At 44.5% G+C, this 18,971-nt stretch overlaps 1 pseudogene; it reads left to right on the forward strand.

Moving 5' to 3' along the window:
- LOC135565653 (adenylate cyclase type 8-like) overlaps positions 1-5,502 on the forward strand; it is a 69,101-nt pseudogene extending 63,599 nt beyond the window's left edge.
- The last annotated feature ends 13,469 nt before the right edge of the window (positions 5,503-18,971 follow it).

Genomic DNA, 18,971 nt, shown 5'->3' on the forward strand with positions numbered 1-18,971 from the left:
GAGTGATGAATCACTCTTCACCAGTCTGACGTACAAATCTGGGTTTGGTGGATGCCAGGAAAACGCTACCTGCCCCAATGCATAGTGGCAACTGTAAAGTTTGGTGGAGGAGGAATAATGGTCTGAGGCTGTTTTTCATTGTTCTGGCTGTGCCGCTTAGTTCCAGTGAAGGGAAATCGTAACACGACAGCATACAATGACATTCTAGATGATTCTGTGCTTCCAACTTTGTGGCATCAGTTTGGGGAAGGCCCTTTCCTGTTTCAGCATGACAATGCCCCCGTGCACAAAGCGAGATCCATACTGAAATGGTTTGTCGAGATCGGTGTGGAAGAACTTGAGTGGTCGGCACAGAGCCCTGAATTGGAATACCGAACTGAGAGCCAGGCCTAATCACCCAACATCCGTGCCGACCTCACTAATGCTCTTATGGCTGAAAGTCCCCTCAGCAATGTTCCAACATCTAGTGGAAAGCCTTCCCAGAAGAGTGGAGGCTGTTATAGCAGAAAAGTGGGAAACAACACCATATTAGTTCCCATGATTTTGGAATGAGATTTACGACGAGCAGTTGTCCACATACTTTTGTTTATATAGTTTAGCTTCATGTTGAACTTCTACCCTCTCAGGCCCAGGGCACAATGTATGAATTTATGGTTGGATCCAAATCTGCATTATAATTCATGGCCAGTACAGGGAATTAAGTAAAACCACAAGTACAGATTTGGGAAAGGGGCAATTTTAGCTTGCTAGCTAGCCACCGGAGGACAACGACACAACGAAATGCAACAATTCAACTTTTTGGGGGGCACCAGGACCATTCACAATTGAGCTCACGCAATTTAGCTCAACACTGATTGGCTATTATTTTATGCTTTTTTTTATCAAGGGTGGCCAAACACTCGTGTTGAAGTAACAATGTTAAGGGCAGGCAAATGACAGCTCAAGGCAGGCAAGGGTCGACAATCTAGAGTAGCGGCAAAGGTACAGGACAGCAGGCAGGCTCAGGGGAAGGCAGAGTGGTCAGGCAAGGGTCAAAACCAGGAGGACAAGAAAGAGAGACTGGGGAAAAACAGGTGCTGAGAAAATGCTGGTCGAACTGGCACAGACAGACAGAGAACACAGGTATGAATACCTAGGGGATAAGTGGGGTAGATGAGCGACACCTGGAGGGGGGTGGAGACAAGCACAAGGACAGGTGAAACAGATCAGGGAGTGACATCTACGATGATGCACTTAAATGTGTGAAATTGTTTTGAATGGAATAATTGGAAATTAGTCGTTTTGACTATTGTTCAGGAGCTGTTCATTTTACAACCAAATAATGGTCAAATGTGTTTTCCTTGCCTCCAGCAGACAAATCAAACATTCTGGAGTTACTGTTACGTTTATTGTAAACAACCTATGCAATTGAATTGCTCATTAAATGTAACGATAGAGGCAAGTGTGACTTGACAGCATGGTCATCGGTATCACACTATTTTGATAGTCCCAAATTGATGATTTGTAGATGTTCTGTCAACAAAATGTCCCCTACAGTATCTATCCACTAACCCTAACCCTAGCCTTAACCTTTACCCTTACCTTCACCCTAACTGTAACCCTTGCAAACAATTTCATATCAACAGATGTTCAGTTGATAGTTTGTTGACAATTTGAGCAGCATAGATCATATCAAAATAAAAGTAAAGTGTACTTACTGGCCATCTAATGAAAACCTCATCCTCAGACGAATCCACATCTCCAAGGCGTCCCTGGACTGCCTGAATGGTGACTACGAGGTAGAGGAAGGCCATGGCAAGGACCGCAACGAATTCTTGCGCCGCCACAACATCGAGACGTACCTGATCAAGCAGCCCGAAGAGAGCCTACTCACGCTGCCCGAGGACATCATGAAGGAGGCGACCAGCACCGACCGACGAGTCAGCAGCGCCACCTTCAACCAGGGCTCCTGGAGTCCCGAGCTGCCCTTCGACAACATCGTGGGCAAGCAGAATGTAAGTCCTGATCGTTCCCTAACCGTGTTCATGTGGTTAGCTGTCTGTGGGTATTACTGGATCAATTGATTTGTCTGCCTTTTTTTTGTGAGAGTGAGCAAGCAGAATGTATGTGGTGGTAGCCATGGTGGTAGGGATGTGACAAATGTCAAATTCCTCTTAATGTTTAAACTGCCATATAGTTTTTTTCCAAACGTTTTAAAAACAACTATAAATTGACTCAAGTTCACAATTCAGATGTGGTTCTGTGTATGACTGCTAGGGGGCAATGCAGTTCAATTGACCGTGTTCTTGACTACTACGTGTCTTCATAGACAACCCATCTGGTTCTAGATATGGGTATTGAAGACAACATCCTCTACCATTGACAATGGCTGCATATCAACTTCAATCATTTCTGTAATCAGCGCTCCGTCCTGCCAGCAGCGGGTTGGGTCATTCCTTTCAGCATTGTACCTGTACTGCATATCTCCTCCAACTAATGTTAATGCATTGTTGCATTAGGTATTTGTTTACTTAAAATGTTTCTCTTTATGATGATAAAGGCTTGTTAGTGCACTTATCACAAAACTACCACTATGATTTTAATTTGTTAAAAGTGAAAAATAAATGTTTTTCAGTTAGGGATTGTTAACGTTTAGAAAAAATACCTAATGTTGTTCAAATGTTTAAACGTTCGCACCCCTAGGAGCCATGCATTGTGGTAAGTTTGTAATGTGTCTCATTTGCCTGTATGTTTTTGAGAATGGACAACCAGAATGTAGAGTGCCTTCAGAAAGTATTCATACCCCTTGATTTATTCCACATCGTTGTCTTACAGCCTGCATTCAAACTGGATTAAATGTATTATTTTTGTCACCCGCCTACACACAATAGCCATAATGACAAAGTTAAAACATAATTTATTGAAAATGAAATGCAGAAATATCTACTTTACATAAGTATTCACACACCTGTTAGAATCACCTTTGGCAACGATTACTGCTGTTTTTCTGGGTAAGTCTGAAAGAGCATTGCACATCTGAATTGTACAGTATTCTTTAAAAAAATATTTAAGCTCTGCCAAATTGCTTGTTGATCATTGCTAGACAAACATTTTTTTAAAGTCTTGTCATAGATTTTCAAGCAGATTTATGTCAAAACTGTACCACGGTTATTGTCCTTATCAAAGGTGAATTCATCTCCCAGTCTCTGGTGGAAAGCAGACTGAACCAGGTTTTCCTCTACGATTTGCCTGTTTCTATTTTATGCTGAAAAACTCCTATGCTTAAAAATATGGAGTGTGGAGTTCAGTAATGTGTTGTATTGGATTTGCCCCAAACATAATGTCACGGATCCCCCCCAGTACTGCTGCTTATTCTGCTCACCTGTTTGAGTTCGAAGTCACCGGTCTTCTAGGTTGCACTGAACTGTGTCATTACGCACACCTGCGTCCAATTACTCACTGATTGTGTTTGTATAAATGTGCCCCTTGTTTCCCCATCGGACTGTCGATTATTGTTCCCATGTCCTTTGGTCGTGTGAGTGTGCGTTGTCTCAGCCTGTGCTGCGTGTTTTGTCTGTTACGGGTCTCGTCCCTTGTCGTCTTCGAGGTTTCCCTCGCTCTTTTGTTTGGGGTGTATTAAAAACCCAGATTGTGTATTCCTGTGCCTGTCTCCAAATCCTTCATACTAACGTGACACATAGCACTTTGTATTCAGGACAAAAAGTTAATTGCTTTGCCACATTTTTTTCAGTATTACTTTAGTTCCTTGTTGAAAACAGGATGCATGTTTTGGACTATTTTTTATTCTGTACATGCTTCCTTCTTTTCACTCTTTCAATTAGGTTATTATTGTGGAGTAACTACAATGTTGTTGATCCATCCTCAGTTTTCTCCTTTCATAACATTAAAGTGTCCTTCCTGAGTTAGGAAGAACGCCTGTATCTTTGTTGTAACTGGTTGTATTGATACACAATCCAATGTGTAATTAATAACGTCATGTTCACAGGGATATTCAATGTCTTGTCTGTTTTTTACATTTTCTTTTACCCATCTTCAAATTAGATGCCCGTATTTGTCTTTGTGGTTGTATCTGTGTTTGAAATTCACTCCTTGACTGAGGGACCTACAGATATGTGGGGGTACAGAGATGAGGTAGTCATTCAAAAATCAAGTTAAACACTATCAGTCCATACAACTAAAAGTCCCTGCAACACCATTAAGTTTGCCGATGACACAACGGTGGTAAGCCTGATCACCGACAACGATGAGACAGCCTACTGTGTTGCAAGGACAACAACCTCTCTTTCAACGTGATCAAGACAAACAAGATGATTGTGGACTACAGGAAAAGGCGGGCCGAGCACGCCCCCATTCTCATCGACGGGGCTGTAGGGGAGCAGGTTGAGAACTTCAAGTTCCTTGGTGTCCACATCATCAACAAGCTATCATGGTCCAAACACACCAATACCGTCGTGAAGAGGGCACGACAACGCCTATTCAACAACGCCTATTCCCACTGAGGAGACTCTACCTGTAGGGTTCTGTATTTATTTTCTTAGTCAACCTTGTGTTCTGTTTCTTTGTGTTCTTGAACGTAGCCATTGGTTTCACCTGTGTTAATCACCTGGTCTCATCAGCTCCATATTTAGTTCAGTTCATTCTGTTTGTGCCTTTGTGAGGTATCGTTCGTTTTGTCTCTACAAAGCCTTTTCCTAGCTCGTTTGTGAGACCCAGTTATAGCCTTCAATCCTAGTTTTGATTCACCTGCCTGTTTGCCTACCTGTGTATGACCATTGCCTGCCTGTGATCACGATTCCTGCCTTCTGAGAAGGCGAAATAAACACCTGCCGCGCTCTGCAGGTGAATCTACACCTTTTCTCCCTGAGTATTCATTACAGAATACCTCACCCAAAAACCGGAATGGATTCAGCGGTGCCTAACCCAGCAAGAGACGTGTATGAAGGAAATTTGCCATCTTCTCCACCAGCCTATCCCTACCCCTCCAATTCCCTCCTTCATTCATATCCGTGCCTGAAAAATTTGACGATTCACCTGGGATTTCTGATGCTATGCAGCAATTACATTGAGCACAACCCCATTTACTTCGCCACTGACAAGAACAGGGTGGATTGTGTTGTCTCTACTCACAGGCGAAGCCCTGGATTGGGCCACCGCCATATGGACTGAAACAGCACAGAACTTGGATCCGAGACCCATTTCCACACCCTCTTCAAAGAGGTATTCCATCACTCTCCCTCTGGTCGTCCTAAAGGAGACCTTCTCATAGAACTTCAACAAGGATGCAATTCAGCTGCCGAGTATGCCCTCAAGTTCCGCACCATGTCTGCAGGGAGTCGATGGAGAGAGGCTGCTTTACTTACCGTCTACCGAAGAGGGCTCAACATAGAACCTCAGGCGGAGCTGGCCTGTAGAGGTGACCTTCAGGATTTAAATCAATACATTCTTACGTCCATCTCCATCGACCACCTCATCGCCAAAGAACTCTGTAACCCAGGAACCTGAAACCTTCTTTCCATGATTCCGTCATTCCTTCCGAGTCTGCCAGAGGCGATGCAGTTGGGCAATGCTACCCTCCCGTGTATCAAACATCAAAGACGGATCCAAGAAGTGTTCTGCCTATACTGTGGAGGGAAAGATCATCTACTCAGCCATTGCCCTGTTCTCCCCAATGGAGATATGAGAAGGGTCCCTCCACTGCCATGCAGGTAGGCGTGTCCTTATTTCTAAATATCTCCCAGAAGCAATTCTCCATCCCAGTTTTGATAACCGTGAAGGGGGTTACTAAATACTTAGAGGGCTTGATAGATTCGGGAGCAGCATGTAATTGTATCGATCACCAGCTAGTACAAAGGCTTGACATTGCTCTAACACCTGTCACCCCTCCCTTAAGGATTAACACCCTGGACGGGCAGCCATTGGGCATGGGCTTCATTACACACCTGACACAGAGCATCAACCTCCAGATTGGAGTCTTCCACACCAAAAACATTCAACTCATGGAACTCTCATCCCCCAAACAGCCACTCATCCTCAGACACCCCTGTCTACGTCGTCATGACCCTGCCATCTACATGGTGAACTACTGTCCTGGTCTTCCACCTGCTTCACTAGTTGTCTCAACCTACCCTGCAGAGCCACCACCATTGAGGACTCTGCCCCTGCAGTGGCACCCACCATACCATCTGAATATGCCCAGTACTGCAATGTCTTCAGCAAAATCAAGGCCTCCCCTCTGCCACCACATCGCCTAGGGGACTCCCCACTGAAGGGCCGTCTTTACCCCCTATCTATCCTGGAACATGAGGCAATGAACTACATTGATGAAACACTCAAACGGTTTAATTAGTCCTTGTTCCCAGACTGAGTCCAGCTTCTTCTTTGTTGGAAAAAAGGACAGTGGTCTCCGACCATGTATTTAATTTATTTTTTTTTACATTTATTTAACTAGGCAAGTCAGTTAAGAACAAATTCTTATTTTCAATGACGGCCTAGGAACAGTGGGTTAACTGCCTGTTCAGGGGCAGAACGACAGATTTGTACCTTGTCAGCTCAAGGGTTTGAACTTGCAACCTTGAGGTAACTAGTCCAACGCTCTAACCACTAGGCTACCCTGCCGCCCCATTGATTACTGTTCCCCGGATGACATCACGGTCAACAACTTTTCCTCTGATCCCAGCGACCCTTGAACAAATAGGCCGCACCAACATCTATATAAAACTCGACCTGTGAAGTGCATATAACCTTGTCCGTATAAGTGAAGGCGACAAATGGAAGATGGCCTTTATCACCGCACGAGGGCACTACGAATACCTGGTCATGCCTTACTAACGCCCCCGCCGTCTTCCAATCCTTTATGAACAAGGCTTTCCAGGATACGATCAAACCCTTTCTCATCGTCTACATTGATGACATCCTGATTTACTCCCTGAAGGAACGCGCCAACAAAACTGAGTTTTTGGGATATAAGAGGGACTTTTTTCAAACAAAACAAACATTTATTGTGTAGCTGGGACTCTTGTGACTGCAACCATATGAATATCTTCAAAGGTAAGTGATTAATTGTATCGCTATTTCTGACTTTTGTAATTCCTTTACTTGGTTGTAAAATGTTTGTATGCTTTTTTAAGCGGGGCGCTGTCCTCAGATAATCGCATGGTATGCTTTCGCCGTAAAGCCTTTTTGAAATCTGACAAAGCTCCTGGATTAAGAAGAAGTTAATCTTTAAGACTATGTATCACACTTGTATTTTTCATGAATGTTTATAATGACTATTTTTGAATTTGGCGCTCTGCAATTTCACCAGATGTTCTCAAGGTGGGTCACTAGCGGAACGCCTGCGCCAGAAAGGTTAAGGAACACCAATGTTTCATTGGGTTCTCCAACTACTTTTGGCGGTTCATTTGGAACTTCAGTTCTACAGTCGATCCCCTCACTGCCCTTACCAGCCAAAAAACCCGGACTGATACTGCCCTGACTGCTTTCAACAACTTGAAACGCCTCTTCACCTCAGCTCCTGTCCTTCGCCAACCTGATCCGACCCTTCCTTTTACCCTGGAGGTGGATGCCTCCGAAGTAGGTGCAATACTCTCAGTGGGTGGGAACACCTCCCAAATCACATCCCTGTGACTTCTTCTCCAGGAAGTTATCCTCCGCTGAGAGGAATTACGATGTGGGGAACAGAGAACTCCTCGCCATCAAGCTGGCCCTCTTGGAGTGGTGAAACTGGTTGGAGGGCGCACAACATCCCTTTCTCATCCTAACAGATGATCGTAATATGGAAGATATTAGAGAGGCCAAGAGGTTAAACTCCAGACAAGCCAGCTTGGCTCTCTCCACACGCTTCCATTTTCATGTTATTTACATCACTGGAAAGAAAAAAAAAGCTGATGCTCTCTTTTTGACCTTTTAGCCAGTTTGACCTTCCGACCAGTAACTCAGACCCTACACCCATTCTTCCTTCCTCTTGCTTTATGGGACTGGTACAGTGGGAGGTTCACTCTGCCATACAAGAAGCCCTAGCCTCAGACCCGGCTCCTCCTGAGACACCTGTTGGGAGGAGGTACGTACCAGCAGCTGTTAGACCCCAACTGATGCAATGGTGTCACACATCCTTGGGGTCAGGACATCTGGGCATTACACGAACTTCTAGCCCGTAAGTTCTGGTGGACCTTACTGGCATCCGAGATTACATACTCTCCTGGCCAATCTGTACCCAAACCAAAAGCACTCTTCATCTCCCTTCCGGTCATCAAACTTTGCCGGTTCCACATAGCTGTTGACTTCATCACAGACATTCCTGAATCCCCTGGTAACACCACCATCCTTGTCATAGTAGACCGTTTTTCAGAAATGTGTCTGGTTCCTCTTCCTCATTTACCTAACGCCATGGAATTGGCTGAGTGTATGTTCCAGCAGGTGTTTCATCTGTATGGGATTCCAGAGGGCATCATCTCTGACCGCGGGCCCCAGTTTGTCTCCCGGGTGTGGCGAGCCTTCGGTGAAAGACTGGGGGTTACCCTCAGCCGCTCTTCCGGGTACCATCCCCAGACCAACGGGAAGACGGAACGCCTGAACCAAGAAATAGGGAAGTACCTTCGCCAACAATGTTCTGCCTCTCCACACAACTGGAGTCGGTATATGGCCTGGGCCGAATATACACTCAGAACTCACTCATGCATTCATCCCTCCGCCTTACTCCGTTTCAGTGTGACTTGGTAACCAACCCCCCATGTTTCCCTGAGAGGCCGAGCCTGGTACTGTCCCACCGATCAACGACTGACTTCGGCGTAGTGAGCGGGTATGGGAGACCGCTCACATGCATCTGCAGGAAGTCTCTAATACCCAGAAACGCTTTGCCGACAAATGCCGCCGACCTACGCCAATCTTTCACCCCGGACAGCGTGTGTGGCTCTCTACCAGAGGCATCCGGCTCCGCCTCCTCTGCAAAAAGCTCTGTCCTTTCAAGACCGCCTCCAGTTACCCCGTCAGTATAATATATCCTCGTCCTTCCATGCGTCTCTGTTAAAACCGGTCACCTACAGTCCTCTTTATCTTCCAGTCTCAACCCGCAGTGTGTGGGGGAGCTTTCATTTTTGTTCATTGATTTCACCTGTGTTAGATACTCACCTGATGAAACCAGGTGAGTATTTAGTTCAATTCATTCTGTTTGTGAGGTATTGTTTGTTTTGACTCTACTAAGCCTTTTACCTAGCTCATTTGTGAGAACCAGTTATTAATTAGTATTCATTACAGTACTGATATTGTTGTTTTTACTGCTGCTCTTTAATTATTTGTTACTTTTATTTCTTGCTTGTAAGGATTTCACGGTAAGGTCTACCTGTTGTATTCGGAGCATGTGACAAATACAATTTGATTTGACTTGTTAAGCACATTTGCACTATGGAACTTATTTAGGCTTCCTTAACAAAGGGGTTGAATACTTATTGACAAGACATTTCAGCTTAATTTGTAAAATTTTCTAAAAACATAATTCCACTTTGACATTATGGGACCTGTGTAGGCCAGTGACACAAAGTCTCAATCTATTTTACATTCAGGCTACAACACAACAAAATGTGGAAGAAGTTATATGTGGTGGTACACATGACCATGCGGTGCTAGCCATGTATTGTGGGAACTTGTTTGTGAGAATGGACAGAAAGTGAACTGCTGTACCGTGTGGCTTTAGCCATGAACTACATCGTATGTGTGTGTGTATATGAATCACCAGTACGTAAGTGACCATATCATTGTGAGCGTTAACAGGCGAGGAAATGTGATTTAACCACAACCTTTGACCATTTTGGCAGTGTATTTTGATTGTGTGTTATTGTGGTCTGAATCAGTCATTTTTTTGCCTCAGAATATGGTCCACAATGTTACAATCAGTCTCAGCTCGTTATGTATCCAGATTTGAATATTAGAATAAGTGTTGAATTCAGTCGAACCAGAAAGGAGTGCCGGTAATAAATCTGTGGCACTGTCTTGTTGGTCCCGGAGGGTGCTCTGTCTGATTGGATCGTTCCAGGCAGTTTAAAAAAAAAACTCATGTTAAACGTGTAGTCCTGTAGTACCCTATGGAGGTTCACCTGGCTGTAACTCAATGCTGGGGTTCCAGTATGTCATGTTAAACGTGTAGTCCTGTAGTACCCTATGGAGGTTTACCTGGCTGTAACTCAATGCTGGGGTTCCAGTATGTCATGTTAAACGTGTAGTCCTGTAATACCCTATGGAGGTTCACCTGGCTGTAACTCAATGCTGGGGTTCCAGTATGTCATGTTAAACGTGTAGTCCTGTAGTACCCTATGGAGGTTCACCTGGCTGTAACTCAATGCTGGGGTTCCAGTATGTCATGTTAAACGTGTAGTCCTGTAATACCCTATGGAGGTTCACCTACATTTACATTACATTTAAGTCATTTAGCAGACGCTCTTATCCAGAGCGACTTACAAATTGGTGCTTTCACCTTATGACATCCAGTGGAACAGCCACTTTACAATAGTGCATCTAGGTCTTTTAAGGGGGGGTGAGAAGGATTACTTTATCCTATCCTAGGTATTCCTTAAAGAGGTGGGGTTTCAGGTGTCTCCGGAAGGTGGTGATTGACTCCGCTGTCCTGGCGTCGTGAGGAGTTTGTTCCACCATTGGGGGCCAGAGCAGCGAACAGTTTTGACTGGGCTGAGCGGGAACTGTACTTCCTCAGTGGTAGGGAGGCGAGCAGGCCAGAGGTGGATGAACGCAGTGCCCTTGTTTGGGTGTAGGGCCTGATCAGAGCCTGGAGGTACTGAGGTGCCGTTCCCCTCACAGCTCCGTAGGCAAGCACCATGGTCTTGTAGCGGATGCGAGCTTCAACTGGAAGCCAGTGGAGAGAGCGGAGGAGCGGGGTGACGTGAGAGAACTTGGGAAGGTTGAACACCAGACGGGCTGCGGCGTTCTGGATGAGTTGTAGGGGTTTAATGGCACAGGCAGGAGCCCAGCCAACAGCGAGTTGCAGTAATCCAGACGGGGGAGATGACAAGTGCCTGGATTAGGACCTGCGCCGCTTCCTGTGTGAGGCAGGGTCGTACTCTGCGGATGTTGTAGAGCATGAACCTACAGGAACGGGCCACCGCCTTGATGTTATTTGAGAACGACAGGGTGTTGTCCAGGATCACGCCAAGGTTCTTAGCGCTCTGGGACGAGGACACAATGGAGTTGTCAACCGTGATGGCGAGATCATGGAACGGGCAGTCCTTCCCGGGAGGAAGAGCAGCTCCGTCTTGCCGAGGTTCAGCTTGAGGTGATGATCCGTCATCCACACTGATATGTCTGCCAGACATGCAGAGATGCGATTCGCCACCTGGTCGTCAGAAGGGGGAAAGGAGAAGATTAATTGTGTGTCGTCTGCATAGCAATGATAGGAGAGACCATGTGAGGTTATGACAGAGCCAAGTGACTTGGTGTATAGCGAGAATAGGAGAGGGCCTAGAACAGAGCCCTGGGGGACACCAGTGGTGAGAGCACGTGGTGAGGAGACGGATTCTCGCCACGCCACCTGGTAGGAGCGACCTGTCAGGTAGGACGCAATCCAAGCGTGGGCCGCGCCGGAGATGCCCAACTCGGAGAGGGTGGAGAGGAGGATCTGATGGTTCACAGTATCGAAGGCAGCCGATAGGTCTAGAAGGATGAGAGCAGAGGAGAGAGAGTTAGCTTTAGCAGTGCGGAGCGCCTCCGTGATACAGAGAAGAGCAGTCTCAGTTGAATGACTAGTCTTGAAACCTGACTGATTTGGATCAAGAAGGTCATTCTGAGAGAGATAGCGGGAGAGCTGGCCAAGGACGGCACGTTCTACACATTTACACCTGGCTGTAACTCAATGCTGGGGTTCCAGTATGTCATGTTAAACGTGTAGTCCTGTAATACCCTATGGAGGTTCACCTGGCTGTAACTCAATGCTGGGGTTCCAGTATGTCATGTTAAACGTGTAGTCCTGTAATACCCTATGGAGGTTCACCTGGCTGTAACTCAATGTTGGGGTTCCAGTATGTCATGTTAAACGTGTAGTCCTGTAGTACCCTATGGAGGTTCACCTGGCTGTAACTCAATGCTGGGGTTCCAGTATGTCATGTTAAATGTGTAGTCCTGTAGTACCCTATGGAGGTTCACCTGGCTGTAACTCAATGCTGGGGTTCCAGTATGTCATGTTAAATGTGTAGTGCTCTAGTACCCTATGGAGGTTCACCTGGCTGTAACTCAATGCCGGGGTTCCAGTATGTCATGTTAAACGTGTAGTGCTCTAGTACCCTATGGAGGTTCACCTGGCTGTAACTCAATGCTGGGGTTCCAGTATGTCATGTTAAATGTGTAGTGCTCTAGTACCCTATGGAGGTTCACCTGGCTGTAACTCAATGTTGGGGTTCCAGTATGTCATGTTAAATGTGTAGTGCTCTAGTACCCTATGGAGGTTCACCTGGCTGTAACTCAATGCTGGGGTTCCAGTATGTCATGTTAAATGTGTAGTCCTGTAATACCCTATGGAGGTTCACCTGGCTGTAACTCAATGCTGGGGTTCCAGTATGTCATGTTAAATGTGTAGTCCTGTAATACCCTATGGAGGTTCACCTGGCTGTAACTCAATGTTGGGGTTCCAGTATGTTATGTTAAACGTGTAGTGCTCTAGTACCCTATGGAGGTTCACCTGGCTGTAACTCAATGCTGGGGTTCCAGTATGTCATGTTAAATGTGTAGTGCTCTAGTACCCTATGGAGGTTCACCTGGCTGTAACTCAATGCTGGGGTTCTAGTATGTCATGGTTTCGCTTGACTGGCCCATTTGTTGCATGAATAATGAAGAAGATTGCAAAAATGTAATCCAGCTACTCCTCAGTGTACACCCAAGCACGCGCGTGCACACACCGGCAGTTTACTGGCTCTTGCACATCTGCGTCGGGCCGTTCTGTCTGTTCAGCAGCTAAACAGCAATTGAATCTGATCTACAGTAGATCTAGCTGTTGCCACCTGCTCATATCCCCCATATAATCTACTATTACATCATGCATTAAAGGCTTATATTATCATTATCATACATATCGGTCTTAGCATACAGGTGGTCACTTGTTAGAGATATGTCACACACATTCTATGCTGATGGGGCCAGTATGTAAGAACTACCAACTATAAGGAGATCTCTATTCTCTATTTTATTGATAGATTGAAAAGAAAAGGGAGACAGAGGGAGGGAGATGTAGAGTAGCGGTGAGGCTGGGATTCCTACCCACGCTAATGTTGATGGCTATGTGCTGCAGGCGGCATTACACACTAGACCAGCCTTAAGCTCAATTGAACAGAATGACGCATGGTGAGAATACAGAACGACCCCATACTGTCATAATAGGAGAGAACATCAAGTGTCAAGTATTCCACTTTGCACATTGAATGTACAAGTTCTATGCAGAATATTATATTATTCAACAGTGACTTGACTTTACTGTACTGTACCTCTGTGGAGATGGTTTTCATGATGTAGCCATCATGGCTGCGTTTCAATTCAATGGAATGTTATTCCAGCTAAGATCTGACTCCTTTGTTTCTCACACAATGAGATGCTGTCAGGAACAGTCATTTGAAAAGGCTCTGTCTTTGCATATCAAAGGCTCTTCTGCTGCAACTTGATGTGTCTTTTATGTTGCCACGTCTCTCGCTGTGGGCTGAAGTTTTCCCTCGTGTGATTTTTACCCTCCGGGCTCTCACCCCCTCTTCCTCTGTTAGTTTGTCTGTTTTCAGCGTGGTTGAGAGTCTGAGCTGGCTGAACATGCTGCTGGGGTAAGAACGTGTGTGTGTGTGTGCGCACGCAAAAGTACATGTTCTCTTGTTTCTGTACTTGTTATACATACAAGAGTAGTTTAAATGGCTACTCTCCGACACCCTGCCTTATTGCGACAGTGCAATTACATGCTTGTCATGTCACCGATGCCATTTTGTACACAAGACACAGTAGGTTGTCTTAAAAAAATCCAGGAAACAAATCTCAATATCACTCACTGCCTTGGCATACATTATGAGCACGCTGTTGGCGTCAGTTTTAAGAAATGGCTTGGAGCCGTTTCAATTTGTATTTACATTTTTATTTAATCAAGGATCACCACTGAGTGTCTCTTGCAGGGAGCCCTGCATATAAAATACATCAATCTAATACAATATAAAACAAAATACAGCACAACACATATTGCACAGACAAACATAAATATATACAGGGATACCGTCTTCTGGGCTCCGGGTCTTGCTGTATCTTGTGGGGATCAAAAACGGAACTCCCTCCTGTTACCTCTGGTACCGTCCCCAACTATACGGGAGTCCTTTCCTCCCCTTAATGTCTCCCCTGTGTGCTGCCCTTCTGGCAGATTTATGGGACTCGTACAGCTGGTGAGAAATCAGCCCTTGAATACTCACTAACCCCAATTTAGTCCTGGCCGGAGAGCCGGTCGAGACCTGGCACGTCCAGCAGAGGGAGCCATTGTCTTGTGATGTATACTCCATCTGCCTCGACGAGTCTCCCCCTGGTGGCTGACCTGCTGTACACCACAGTACGTAATAGCATCATTCACATATAGATTTTTTTTTCTTACAGATTGACCAATAGCATTTATGTAAATAGTGAAGAGAACAGGTCCTAGTATTGGACCCCTGTGGAACACCTTTATTTTCTTCAAGAAATATGGACTTAAACCCATCAATCACGATGGCCTGAGTTCTGTCACTCAGATAATAGGGAAACCAAGAAGAGGTGTCAGAGCCCAAGGCCAATCGAGGATAACTTGTTCAATACAATAACATGATCGAGAGCATCAAACACTTTCGACAGGTCCATAAACAAGGCAGCACAATTAATTTTAATGTCCGAAGCATTGACAAGATCATTAACAACTGATGTGGTTGCTGTGATAGTGCTGTGCCCTGGCCTAAACCCTGATTGGTTTATATTCAAAATACCATGCTTAGATAAAAAAAAGAGCCAAGTTGCTTATTTACCAAGGATTTGAGAATCTTGGTTAGACGTGAAAGCCAGGAGATGGGACGATAATGATCAAGATCTCTACTATCCCCGCCCTTATGGAGTGGCAGCACATAAATAGTTTTTCATACTTCTGAAATATCACATTTTATTGGCCATATACACATGGTTAGCAGATGTTGTTATTGCGGGTGTAACGAAATGCTTGTAATATTTACTGACCATTTACGGATATTTGCTGATAACAATTGTTAGATTTATAAGGCTGTCCTGACATTTTGTTTGTCTACGTTCAATCTCATTTGCTTCTCCACACAAAGCATACCATACCACAACTCCGTATCTATAGCTACAAGAATGTCCCCAAGTTGTGAAATAAGATTCCTTTCCCCTTTCACTGTCTACCGATGTCGTCTGAGCGACTCTGACTCTCCACACCCTATTTCATGCCTCGCCCTCTCTATTGGCTCTTCATGACGAAAGCCACTGCCACAAGGCTTTCACCTTAAAGAGCTTGCATTTTGTGGGACACAACCTGCTATTCACCACTGCAAACTGAGGTGGCCAGTGTTTCCCGCCACATCGGTGAGAAGCGCACCAACACACACATGTTTACCAGTTGGTTACTAATTGTCTAGTTCTTTGTTTTGTGCTGAGAAACAATGCAATAGTGGATGTGTTGTTGTGGTAGTGCTTTACATTGAGTTTTCCTGCCTGCCTTTCTTATTTACCTCATGGCCTTCGATAGGAAGGACAGGATGCATTTGCAGCATAATGTTGCCACCAACCACGTTTGCTCAGATCTGTGGTTGTGAATGAAAGAAGACATGAAGGGAAGCTATTTACAACCATGGTAACATAACCTGGGATAGAAAGACAAACAAATGTTAGGAGCTGAATCATGAAATCAAATGAAGATAGTGTTCTGAATAGAGGTGCTGACTAACAGTAGTCTGGCTGATATCGAACTCGAAGTCCTCCTGACTTCAGTGTCTGGAAATGCTCTTTTGATGTTGTTGATATAATGCATCAATAGTGAAGGGGATCTTTTTCAGAGCTGATCTGATTGGTCAAAAGGCCAATTAGTGAAGAAAAAAAAATATCAGAATTGGGCTGTCATGCTTGTGCTCAGTGACTGAAACTATTGTTAGTATGCTCTACATTTATTTGACACGTCATCGACAGGCATTATTCTATTTCCATTTTTGCTGAATGTTGAGATTTATTTGCAGGCTCTGCTAGTTTATTGGACTGATATTGTTGTCTTTTTTCTTTTGATTGGCTGGTCTTTGACAGTTATTTGGCTGATTGGATTGCTTTTGACAGCTATAGTGTGCATTGCAGTCTGATTGGCTCTTCCCTGACGGGCGTTGTGTTCTACAGGATGTGGTGTAGGCCTAGTTGTTGGAGCAGCCCTGCACAGATAGAGATAAGAACACTAGGGAGTAGTATTCTGAAAAACACATCTTTGCTTCCAATGTCATCAAAGAGAAGCCATCAGGAGGCTACCCATCATGTGCCACTGTGCCACTGAGAAGTCATTATTCATTTGTTCATTTGTTCTCTCCTTTCCCATCCTCACTCGGCTCCCTTCATCCCTCTCACTTTAGAGACTTACATTTTCATCTGCCAGGCCTCACAAAACAGCTTCCCTTGATTTAACACATTTTTGTTGGTCATAGAACTCTTGTTATTTTGCTCACATTGATCGTTGTGAGAGATCTAACTTAGTGACAAAGTATTACCTATTTTGTGGTAGAAGATACAGTATGCTGCTGCTATCATACAGGTTTTGGTTGTTTTGATCTAAACGGTCTTCTGAAGCTGGTCATTTACATAAATGTAGGTTTTCTTTATTTTTTTTGTATGTCTAGGCCTAGGGCAATGTGTCTGAGTCAAAAACAGGCATATTAATTTCTATATTAATATTAATTTCCACAAAGTTTGCTGCTTCAGTGTCTTTAGATTTTTTTGTCAGATGTTACTATGGAATACTGAAGTATAATTACAAGCATTTCATATGTGTCAAAGGCTTTTATTGACAATTACATGAAGTTGATGCAAAGAGTCAATATTTGCAGTGTTGACCCTTCTTTTTCAAGACCTCTGCAATCTGCCCTGGCATGCTGTCAATTAACTTCTGGACCACATCTTGACTGATGGCAGCCCATTCTTGCATAATCAATGCTTAGAGTTTGTCAGAATTTGTGGGGTTTTGTTTGTCCACCCACCTCTTGAGGATTGAGGATTAAGGTCTGGGGAGTTTCCTGGCCATGGACCCAAAATATCGATGTTTTGTTCCCCGAGCCACTTAGTTTTGGCAAGGTGCTCCATCATGCTGCATTGTTCGTCACCAAGCTGTTCCTGGATGGTTGGAAGAAGTTGCTCTCGGAAGATGTGTTGATACCCTTCTTTATTCATGGCTGTGTTCTTTGGCAAAATTGTGAGTGAGCACACTCCCTTGGCTGAGAAGCAACCCCACATATGATTGGTCTCAGGATGCTTTACTGTTGGCATGACACAGGACTGATGGTAGCGCTCACCTTGTCTTCTCTGGACAAGCTATTTTCGGAGGCCCCAAACAATCGGAGAGGGGATTCATCCGAGAAAATGACTTTACCCCGTTCCTCAGCAGTCCAATCCCTGTACCTTTTGCAGAATATCACTCTGTCCATGATGTTTTTCCTGGAGAGATGAGGCTTCTTTGCTTCTTCTTTGCATCCTCAAAGTCTGGACTTTCTTGGGCGGCCTGAAGGCTTCACAACAATTGAACCGCTCTCCTTGAAGTTCTTGATGATCCGATAAATTGTTGATTTAGGTGCAATCTTACTGCAGCAACATCTTTGCCTTTTTGTGTAAAGCAATGATGACGGCACGTGTTTCCTTGCAGGTAACCATGGTTAACAGAGGAAGAACAATGATTCCAAGCACCACCCTCCTTTTGAAGCTTCCAGTCTGTTATTCGAACTCAATCAGCATGACCGAGTGATCTCCAGCATTGTCCTCGTCAACACTCACACCTGTGTTAACGAGAGAATCACTGACATGATGTCAGCTGGTCCTGTTGTGGCAGGGCTGAAAGGCAGTGGAAATGTATTTTGGGGATTCAGTTCATTTGCATGGCAAAGAGGGACTTTGAAATTAATTGCAATTCATCTGATCCCTCTTCATAACATTCTGGAGTATATGCAAATTGCCATCATACAAACTGAGGCAGCAGACTTTGTGAAAATTAATATTTGTGTCACTCTCAAACATTTTGGCCACGACTGGTAAAGTTAGACCTTGTAAAATGTATGACTCGATTAATGAATTATATGAATTGAATGGGTGCATAATGATTGTAGAATTGTGTCTGGATGTCTCAAAAAGTCAAATAATATCTTCACCTTTGTGATAAAGTTTCAAAGCACTATCATTTAACGCCATTTCGGGTATAGCTAAACAGCTACGCGACCATGCAGTCTGTGCCGTTTAGATCATGAGCTAAGCCTGATATGCATTCAATCCTTTTGTAATGATCGCCAATGATTGTCACTAGAAGAATCGTCAGGTACTATGAAATAAATGGTGCCCATTAGAACACACAGCAATAGACAGCCTCCAGGAATGAACTTTTAATAGGCTCTCAATGTAATGGATTTCCATAGCCACATCAAGTACTCGGTTGAAGTGCGGTGATGGCATGAGGGATTTGTTGCAATATGAAGATCAATTGGTCAGACATTTCACTGAACACACACCTACAGACACACACACATGCACGTACACTCAAACAAGCACTCACACACACACACACACGTGCACATACACACACACAAACTCAGATGACTACATGTCAACCACGTTAATGGCTTCACAAAAGGTAATTTGTTCATGGGTGTCATCCGTTGTCTGGTTTTCTAGATAGCTAATGATGGAAAGCTAATGTGCGGTGCTTAGAGAAGTTAAGTGAGTCATAAATATTGAACTTCACATAAATC

The sequence above is a fragment of the Oncorhynchus nerka genome, linkage group LG9b, assembly GCF_034236695.1.
Source record: "Oncorhynchus nerka isolate Pitt River linkage group LG9b, Oner_Uvic_2.0, whole genome shotgun sequence".
Taxonomy (NCBI): Eukaryota; Metazoa; Chordata; class Actinopteri; order Salmoniformes; family Salmonidae; genus Oncorhynchus; species Oncorhynchus nerka.